This window comes from Tursiops truncatus, chromosome 9, assembly GCF_011762595.2.
Source record: "Tursiops truncatus isolate mTurTru1 chromosome 9, mTurTru1.mat.Y, whole genome shotgun sequence".
Lineage (NCBI taxonomy): Eukaryota > Metazoa > Chordata > Mammalia > Artiodactyla > Delphinidae > Tursiops > Tursiops truncatus.
The window spans coordinates 511,455-522,433 of record NC_047042.1 but is presented as its reverse complement, the minus strand read 5'-3'; the positions used below and the strand labels follow the sequence as shown (position 1 = coordinate 522,433).

At 38.9% G+C, this 10,979-nt stretch overlaps 1 long non-coding RNA gene across 3 annotated transcripts in view; it reads left to right on the top strand.

Moving 5' to 3' along the window:
- LOC117313552 (uncharacterized) overlaps positions 1-10,979 on the top strand; it is a 256,582-nt gene that overhangs the window by 4,791 nt on the left and 240,812 nt on the right. For all 3 annotated transcript variants that reach the window (XR_012333814.1, XR_012333816.1, XR_012333815.1), the window contains exons 2-3: positions 65-146; positions 2,418-2,508. This is a non-coding gene — a long non-coding RNA (uncharacterized lncRNA). The remainder of the gene's footprint in view (positions 1-64; positions 147-2,417; positions 2,509-10,979) is intronic.

Here is a 10,979-nt window from a genome sequence, read left to right as displayed (position 1 = left end):
TTCTCCCTCCTTACACTCTCGTGTGGAAACGGATGTTATAAATAAATTCTATGCTTTGTCACAGGTTGATGGGTGCTACGGGATAAGGAAAAGGATGTGAAGCTCACTGAAGAGGCTTGTGTTGGGAGTGCTGGAGGAGTGTACAGGTAGGTTCTGATTTTTTTTTTTTTCCAAATTTATTTATTTATTTATTTTTGGCTGTGTTGGGTCTTCGTTTCTGTGCAAGGGCTTTCTCTAGTTGCGGCAAGCGGGGGCCACTCTTCATCGCGGTGTGTGGGCCTCTCACTATCGCGGCCTCTCTTGTTGGGAGCACAGGCTCCAGACGCGCAGGCTCAGTAGTTGTGGCTCACGGGCCTAGCTGCTCCGTGGCATGTGGGATCTTCCCAGACCAGGGCTCGAACCTGTGTCCACTGCATTGGCAGGCAGATTCTCAACCACTGTGCCACCAGGGAAGCCCGGTAGGTTCTGATTTTAAATAGGGTAGTCAGGGTGGATTTTATAAGTTGACATTTGAGCAAAGACTTGAAGTGAGGGAGTTGTCAGAATGTATGAGGGGGAGACCACTCCCTGGGAACAAGAATAACCAGTCCCAAAACTCTAAGGCAGAAATATGCCGGGCAGCTTGGAGGAATATCAAGGAGGCCACCCTGGCTGACTTAGTCAGTGGGGAGGAAGAGACAGCAGGAGGGCTGTAGGTTGGAGATGTGATGGGATGGATTGGGTAAGTCCTGGGAGGCCATCACATGCATTGTGTCTTTTACTCTAAATGTAGGCAGCCAGGGGCAGGATTTCAGCCGAGGTGTGGCATGAACTGTCTCTTGTTTGAAAAGCATAACTCTATCTGGTCTTGAGGATGTGGGGAGAGAGTGGAGTCAGGGAGAATCTCGGGAGGCGACTACAGGATCCTCGAGGTCTATGTTGGTGGCCTGCACCAGGCTGCTAGCGGCTGGTAATTCTCAGAAGTGGCACATTGGGAAGGTTGTGACAGCATTTCGTGGTAGATTGAATGCAAGAATGGAAAGGAAGAGGGGGTCAAGGGTGAATTCGAGATTTAGGGCCTGGGGAACTGGAAAGGTGTGGTTACTGTCACCTAAGATGGAAAAAGTTTGGGGTAGAGCATGTTTGGGGGATTAAAGACCAGTTTTGGAGGTATAAGATTTGAGACGTTCTTGTGACGTCCAAGTAGAGATGCTGAGTACACAGTTGGATACACAAGTCTGCAGTTCTGAAGAAAGGTCTAAACTAGAGATATACTTTAATACAATGGAGATATTAAGAATAATTACATGGAAGCGCTATTTTAAAGATAAAATGAAGTAATGCAATTAGCACTCTGTCTTCTCAAAACATTTAATAACTGTTAGCTAAAATAATTACCTGAAATGAAAAAATACCTAGTTTGTTTTGTTGTTTGCAGTAAAAGTGAATAAAATGTCACAATTATTTTAATAGTATTTGTGACACAGTAGTTTTAGTTAAGACACCATGACTACAAACATTTACAATAAACCTTTCAATCTCCTACTTTTCACTCTGATAGGGTACTTGGAACCATATTTTGTAAAGTTTAAGTTAGTTGTTATAGGGTACCTCTTTAATTAGAAGTAATTCTGAACTGTCTAGTTCCATGCAGTTTTATATACATATATGTATAATTATTATTTTATGATTTATCAAACTCAGTTGAAAATTTGCATCACTGATATACATTAGAATTTAAGCATTTACCCAGGTATTCAAGGAAAAAAATGTACTTGTCTTGTAATTTCCATAGGGGTACTTACTTTCACATCTTCCCTTCACTTTGCAATTGAAAACATGGCAGGGGAAATATTATCTTACTGGTCTTTGAGTTCCCCTTAGCTATCTGCAAGTCCTTAAACAGCCTTTGTGGCTTAACCAAAATTCTCTTGCATCTTCATTCCGCTAACAGATATTGGTCTAAGCATGTACTTATACTAAAAAATGCATGACCACGTTGTCTCTACACATCTATAATTTTATGTTAACACTATCATTATGTAAGCTATACTTTAATTGTAATTAGAACAGATTTTATGTCAACACACATCCATTTCTAGTGTTCATCTGGTGTTCAAGGGGAGAGCAGCATGTCGTAAATTTTATCAAAATGTAACATCTGAAGAATAGAACAGAGGGTAATTGTGTAATTCTGTATTCACTCTAATTAAGTTCAGTGGAGTTGGCATAATAGAATTAAGATGAAAAAAAAAAAAGACTTTGAGGTACCATGGCTCCCTCTCCTAACACACCCTGTTTGTATCTGAGAGCAGAGACTCGGCACCTTTCTGTACAGAAATGGAGACAGGAAGAGGCCAGAGGATGAATGACAGGCACGAATGAGGTGGAACTTGAAGAGCAACATGGAAATGAAATACTTCTTTTGTATTTGGTAGGTGGGGAAAATGTACCAGTGTGTATGCCTACTGGGACCACGTTTTCCAGAACAGTTAAGCCCAGTGTCAACTATGCTGTCCCACCTTCCTCGTAAGTAGGAACATACTGTTACTTGAATCTTTGCTTCCTGTTTCTTGATACCTGGTTGAGAAGATTATCACAGGAACTGCATCTTGTTAGCAAATACACTGTTTTGAAATGATTGACACTCACTGAAGAGTGGCAACTCCAAGTTTGCTCTCTCTTGATCTTGGACTATTTAAGTCTGGAGTGCAGGAGTGGGTTATGGGGAAAGACCATTGGAATTCTTATGTCTTCAGCATAATGGTTATAGCATAATGGTTAGGAGTGTAGGTGCTGGTTCAAATCTCTGCTTTCCACTTGCTAACCATATGAGCTTGGGCAATTTACCTGATTACCTGAACCTCAATACTCCTGCCTATAAAATGATGTTAATAATATTTCATCCTCATAGACTTGTTTTCAATGTTAAAATGAAGTCACTTACACCAAGCACTTAATACAATGCCTAGAGCATCGTAAAGTCTATTATTATTACTATTACTACTACTACTACTACTACTATTATTATTATTACTATCACGATGCCAGGTGCTATTTTTCCTATTCCTTATTCCATTATCTTCTGCCCTGTCCCCCCATTTCTGTCTTGTTTCTGTACAAGGGTAGGTTTGTCACAGAGCATTTTCTTTTCCTAGTGTCTGACTCTTAGTCATCAAGGTGACTGGTCCACGACCCGGCATTCATTGCTGCTCGTTGAAGCAACCCATTTTGAGAAGGGGAGTTGGATATTGATGCCAAGTTGGGTCAAGGAGAGAGAATTTTCTCTCTTCTGCACTCAGAGAGCTAAGTGAAATATTCAGGCCTCAGAAGGAGAATCAGGCAAAGGGCAACATGCTTAATTTCATACCTTAGTGATTAAGAACAAGTCAGACAGGCTGGATTTGAACTCATTTCCGTCATGTACTGACAACGGGATCTTAGGTGCTTTTGTAACCCGTCTGAGGCTCAGTCAACATCTGAAAGAGACGAATAACATTATCAGGACCTAGCGTATAGCCTCGTTGTAATAAGTGAGTAAATCCTTTTAAAGCGTTCAGCACGTTGTTTGGCATATAAACACTTAATAAAATATAGCTTCTTTGACTACTACTGCTGCTAATATTATTAAGTAGCTGAGCAAATCTGAGGCCCATTTTTTTCTTAGATTGCACATAATCGTTTGGACAACCAGCTCACATTGATCAACCGTTGCTTATATATAAACCCCCATGAACCCAAAGGTGCTTTAACTCTCTCGCAGTCAGAGTCTGTTCTGGGGGCAGAAGCAACACCAGCACTACCCCCGTCATCTTTGCCTTTATTGTCACTACACTCGCCTGCCGTACTGAGCACTTTCTGTGTGCCAGGCACCAAATTTAGCCCTGCGTATGCACTATATCATGTAGTTCTCACACTCAGGTGGGAGACATTATCATCGTCCCCAATTTTCAGATAAAGACGCTGAGGTGTTGGAAAGGTAAGAAACTTGACCCACAGCAAGAGATGGAGCCAGAGTATTCAAACCCTTCTCTCTGACCTCAAGAACCCTTAAATATTAGCCTACTACTACATCCTGGTAAGAAAATCTGCTTCCAGCCACTCTGGTGAGAGTAGAAATGATTCTCAATCCCCACATTCCTCTATTGCCCATGCCATCCTAGCCTCAGGACCAGGGGGGAAAGGAAGTGATCTCTTCAAAGAGCAGCCAAAGGGAACCTACTCCCTTCTGCCTTTTCGTAATCAACTAACCAATATTTTACTTCCTTCTTAAGAGTCCCCACATGTTCCTTTTGGTACTTAGCTTGGCGTTTTAGAATTCTGACATTCTGTACATGACTCATCCACTGTATTTCATGTTAATTTATTGAGGTCAAGTATAGGGTCTTACTCATCCTGAAGTCCAGTTATCCCCTGTCACATCTAACTCTGTTCTTTTCTTCTTGTAGGACATCTGCAGATATTTATTTGAATTTCGTTGAATTGTTCTCATCAATAGTACATTAAAAGTTATACAGAAAGTGCTTTCTTATAAGGAAAACCATCTAAATAGATTTCTAGCTGTTTACTTTTTATAGCACTATTATAGAGATTATAGATCTCCAGGTAATATTTTTTAGACTGAGTTCTTCATATCGTCTTATTTTTACATATAATGATAAATCTGAATTTTCTCTATCAAAGCTCCGAGACTTCACTGGCTTGTAACTTAGCTTGTTGATTATGTGTTGTTGACTTTTCCATTTGCAATGATATTTGATCCTGGTAAGGATGGGGCTGGGTGGGAAGGTGCATCTTAGGGCCATAAATTGGTTTTGTAGAGAACTAACATAAAGCTCTAAAGTCTCATCATATTTCTGCAGAACTCATGAATCATTTTATTATAATTCCATTCATTCAGGGAGTATAAAACCATTTTCAAATTGTTATTCCTAATTTGTTCATCTTCTCTTCCTTAGTCTTAGTGAGAAGAGAGCAGGCTGAATGGAAGAAAGTCATTATGACCACTGGGGCCACTAGGGTAGGCATCAGTCCCAGAGTTTTGTTTTCATCTCTCCGCTATTAATATTGGCTAATGTCTCGAGTGCTTACTTGGTGCAAATTACTTAGCCGACCATGGCAAATGGATTGTGTCATTTCATCCCCTGATAGTCATACAATTAATGTATGTATTATTATGATATCCCATAATGCATACATGGAACAGAGCCTCAGAAGTAGTTATTTGCTCATGAAAATATGGTAGATGTGGAATTTGGACTCAGGTCTGATAGACTCCTAAATCACTCCTAGTGATTTTTACCACTAAATTAAAGTTGTATACCTCTGGAGAGTAGATCGTTTCTAAAATTTCCTCAGCTGTAACGTTTTATAATTAAATTTTTGTCTGATTGCAAGCTTAACAATTAAGATGGGTAGGAAGGAATGCCAGCCTGTTGAATGGAATTTCCCTGAAATAAGCCTGTTTTATGACACTAGTTCACTCATTCATTCACTCAGCATGTATTGAATGTTTGCTCTGTGCAAAGGCATTTTAGGCATCACAGTGGAGCGAGCGCCCCTTCTATAGACTCTCCTGCAGCACTCAGAGAAGTCTTGGACTGGTTTGCCTGTTATGGAATGGGGCTTGGTGATAGAAGCCTGGTTTGTCCTCCACTGATAAAACTAAGACATACTCATATGAGTTTATAGGCATCTTGAAGCCGTGGGATAGTAACACACATGAATCTTACCATTTTTGCCTGGAATTAATGATATAAAGGCTTTGGATTTGGGTATGGAAAATGGGTGCAATTATGGGCGTGTTGGTTCTACATATATATGGACATGATGTGTCATCAGCCTGCAGCTACCTGCCGTTCCTCACTACTCCTTTTCACAAACCAAACAAGTACCTTCTTACCTATCCTGTGGATAAGCTCTTGACAGTGGCACTAGGGCCTCCCTCAATAAGTACATCATTGGCTAAACCAGTGGTTTCTCAGATATGCTCATTGAACAACCCTTAAGGTGGATTGACATTCCACTGTCTAGAATAGAATATGGTGTTCTTTAGAAATCGAGGGGAAAAAATAGGCCACCAGATGTACTTTCTTTAATTTAAATCGTTTATATATATATATATATATATATATGAACAATTGTTATATATGTGTATGTATATTTGTTCATATATATGAATGATTTAAAATTGAAGATATATATATGTACATATATTTGTATATAAATATATATAAATATACACACATATATGTATATAAATATACACACACATATATATATGTATATTTAAATTTTGGCTTCTGTTAGCAAGTAGTAAATTAAATTATTAGCAGATCCATACTGCAGGGAAATAACCAATCAGATTTCATTCAATAGCTTGCTTTTTTGTAGATTTATGGTTGTGATTTTATATCTGCAGGTATGTTTGCTGAAGAAAATATTTCTACCACTTTACACAAAATTAAATTCATTTAATACCAATGCAGCATGTCTCAAATGTCTTAATACAGTTTTAATCTTGAATCGCATCAGAAGTATGAAATTAGAAACATACCCCAAAATCATTTGAAGATATAATTACTTTCATTTCCCTTATACTTTTGAGACTTTTGAAAAATAAGTATTTAGTTGTACTTATCTGTTTCTGTCTCTCTAAGGATAGCAAACACTGAAACACAATTCTTTTTAAAAGTCAATATTAAAAATATATTGTCCAGGATGATCAAAACTAAGGAAGTGGCAAAGAAATTCAAAAATTTAAACTTTCAAAGGGTGCTTTTTCGGTGAATGTGTAGTACTTCTTCTTCTGAAGGAATTAATCTTTTTTAAAATTTAATTAACTTATTTTTTATTGACATATACTTGGTTTACAGCGTTGTGTTAATTACTGCTGTACAGCACAGTGACTCTGTTATACATAGGTATATACATTCTTTTTCATATTCTTTTCCATTATGGTTTATCACAGGATATTGAATATAGTTCCCTGTGCTATATAGTAGGACCTTGTTGTTCAGCCAATCTATATATACCAGTTTGCATCTGCTAATCCCAAACTCCCAGTTCATCCCTCTCCCACCTGCTTCCCCCTTGGCAGCCACCAGTCTATTCTCTATGTCTCTGATTCTGTTTCTGGTTCATAGATAGGTTCATTTGTGTCATATTTTAGATTCCACATATAAGTGGTATCATGGTATTTGTCTTTCTGACTTACTTTGCTTAGTATGATAATCTCTAGTTGCATCCATGTTGCTGCTGCAAATGGCATTATTTCATTCTTTTTTTTATGGCTGAGTAGTATTTCACTGTATATATGTACCACATCGTCTTTATCCATTCATCTGTTGATGGACATTTAGGTTGTTTCCATGTCTTGGCTATTGTGAATATTGCTGCTGTGAAGATCAGGGTGAATGTGTCTTTTTGAATTATAGTTTGGTCTGGATATACGCCCAGGAGTGAGATTGCTGGATCATATGGTAGGTCTGTTTTTAGTTTTCTGAGGAACCTCCATACTGTTTTCCACAGTGGCTGCACCAACTTACATTCCCACCAACAGTGTTGTAGGAGGGTTCCCTTTTCTCCACACCCTCTCCAGCATATGTTATTTGTAGACTTTTTACTGATGGCCATTCTGACTGGTGTGAGGTGGTACCTCATGGTAGTTTTGATTTGCATTTCTTTAATAATTGGCAGTGTTGAGCATCTTTTCATGTGCCTATTGGCCATCTGTATTTCTTCTTTGGAGAAATGTCTCTTTAAGTCTTCTGCCTATTTTTTTGATTGGGTTGTTTGCTTTTATTGTCATGAAGTCGTATGAGCTGTTTGTATATTTTGGAAATTAAGCCCTTGCTGGTCGCATCATTTGCAAATATTTTCTCCCATTCTGTAGGTTGTCTTTTCATTTTGTTTATGGTTTCCTTTGCTGTGCAAAAGCTTGTAAGTGTGATTCGGTCCCCTTTGTTTATTTTCATTTTTATTTCTATTGTCTTGGGAGACTGACCTAAGAAAACATTGGTATGATTTATGTCAGAGAGTATTTTGCCTGTGTTCTCTTCTGGAAGTTTTATGGTGTCATGTCTTATGTTTAAGTCTTTAAGACATTTTGAGTTTATTTTCGTGTATGGTGAAAGGATGTGTTCTAACTTCACTTGTTTATATAAGGCTGTCCAACTTTACCAACACCACTTGCGGAAGAGACTGTCTCTTTCCCATTATATATTCTTGCCTCCTTTGTCAAAGATTAATTGTCAAAGATTAACTGAGGTGTGTGGGTTTATTTCTGGGCTCTGTATTCTGTTCCATTGATCCATATGTCTGTTTTTGTGCCAATACCACGCTGTTTTGATTACTGTGACTTTGGAGTACTGTCTGAGTCTGGGGTGGCCATGCCTCCAACGTTGTTCTTTTTCTTCCGGATTGCTTTGGCAATTCTGGGTCTTTTATGGTTCTGTATGAATTTTAGGATTATTTGTTCTAATTGCGTGAAAAATGTCATGGGTAATTTGATAGGGATCGCATTCAATCTGTAGATTGCTTTGGGTAGTGTGAGCATTTTAACAATGTTAATTCCTCCAACCCAAGAACATGAGATGTCTTTCCATTTCTTTGAATCATCTTCACTTTCCTTTATTAATGTTTTACAGTTCTCAGCATATAAGTCTTTTGCCTTCTTGGTGAGGTTTATTCCTAAGTATTTTATTTTTGGGGTTGTGATTTTAAAAGGCATTGTTTTTTTACATTCCCTTTCCGATATTTCATTGTTGGTATAAAGAAATGCAGCCAATTTCTGTATGTTAATCTTGTATTCTGCTACCTTGCTGAATTCGTTTATCAGTTGTAGTAGTTTTCATGTAGAGTCTTTAGGGTTTTCTATATGTAGTATCATATCATCTGCATATAATGGCAATTTTACCTCTTCCTGAAGGAATTAATCTTGAAGTTCTACTAAGACTTTTGGGATACCTGTTTTAATGAGCCACTACTTCCTGCCTGAGATTGCACTATGCACCAGAGATTCTAGAATTAGCATAATAAAACTAATAATGCAAACAACAACAACAAATCTTCACAAACCTTCCTTGCAAGGAGGTAAAGTCCACTGGAAAAGCAGACAAGTGAAACACACATTCAAAATGGCAGTGATTCTCAAACATTTATGTGCTGAAAAATCATGACAAGCATGATAACCAGGGCAATTACTAGACCCCTTCTCCAGCTGGTCAGGTGTAAGGTCCTGTAACTCTATTTTTGGTGAATGCCTCCAGGAGAGTCTGAGACAGATGTTCTCAGTTGTCGTCGACCTTTAGTGTGCATCAGATTTGCCTGAGAATATCGTTAAAACACAGATTGCTGGGCTCCAGTGCCAGAGTTCTAACCAGTTCCCAGGTGTGGCTGATATTGCTGGCCCAGGGACCACATTTTGAGAACCACCTTTCAAAACTCTGCAGTATGCGATTGTGTGTGTTGTGAACGAGACGGGCCCAGAGAACCAAAGGAGGGCAAAGGGACTCTGCCCTAAATTAGTCAAAGGTAACAATAGCAGCTAGAATTGGTTGACCCAAGAAAAAATTATAAGAACTTTACCTGCATTTGCTCATTTAATCCTTTCAGTAAGGTACATAGGTGCTACTTAGTGTTCCTCTTTTACAGGGGTGTCCAGAGAAGGTAACTACTTTGCCCACGTCCTAAACTGGTAAGTAACAGATTAAGAATTCAAGTCTAGGAAGTCTGATTCCAGAGCCCACACCTCTACCCTTTCTGCATGTAGAGAGGAGTAAAGGGTTGTCAGTGAAGCCTTCCTGGGGGCCCTGGCCTCTGAGTGTAGATAGAAGGATGAGTGGACATAAAGATCATTATTTGTGTGTGGTGGGGGTAGGGGGGAAGTATCAGGGCTTCCAGAAGAGCCCACCCTCCCCATACATCGGCTATAAGCAAGTCTGATGATCAGGAGTCTGGAACATGAGTATGACTATGGGATACTGAGAAGGGTTCTAGAAGCCTGAGGTTAGAGTTCTGGATCAGTTAGTAGGTAACAGAAAGTGAATGAGTGATTTACCTTACTTTCCACGGGTAGCAGGAAGTTTGGAGTTAGTCCCTCTAGCGTTAGTCCAGCAGCTGAAGGGCATCACCAGGGGACTGCGTTGCTTAGCTCTTCCAGCTTCCACATCTCTAGCACGTCCACATAGCTTCAAAGTGACCCCAGAATCTCCAATAGTGTTCCAGCAATTTGGGCAGGAAGAAAGAAAAGGGAAAAAAAAAAAGAAATTAAGTAAGAAAGAAAAGGCAGTGTGTAAATCAGAGAGCAAATTTTTTACCACAGATGGTCAGCAGACTTGCACTTAGATTTCATCAGCTCGGATTTTAAACTGGCCACCTTAGCCTTAAGGATAATGGGGTCTCCTAAACCAGGGCTCTGATAGTAAGGAATAAGGAGAGAGTGGTACTGATTAGCAGTGCCTGCTGTCCCAAACAAATATTATCCCCAAACTATTTTTTTATCCTATATTTTACTTTAAAGAATGGAGGGGAAACATTATGTATCTGTAAATAGCCTTTTAGAAAGGGTACAATTATATAGTTATACAACCCCCTGGAGGGCTCCTTTCTTCTAAAATCTCTTTAAAAACTGTTCAAGGTTAAGGACATTTTTATCTTAATTTAGTAACTTGCAGTCGATTATCTTGGAATGACATCCTCTCTCTGCAGATGTTCTGTCAGGCTTTAGAAAATTCTAGAAGTGGACAGAGAAGTGTTATGGTACATGTATTTGCAATATGCACATCTTTGAAATGAAATCCATTTAGGGACCAAAAGGCATTTTATGTCTTTGTTATACATTTTCACATATTTTCCTTTCCAGAATTCCTTTGAGCAAATCTGTTAGATGTAACCCATCCGTTTCTCCCATCTGAATTCTTTATTACTAAACATTCTTCAGTATGCTCTCACTCCCGTCTGTCAAAGGCGTTTCTCTGGGTCCTCACCCTTCTCATCTC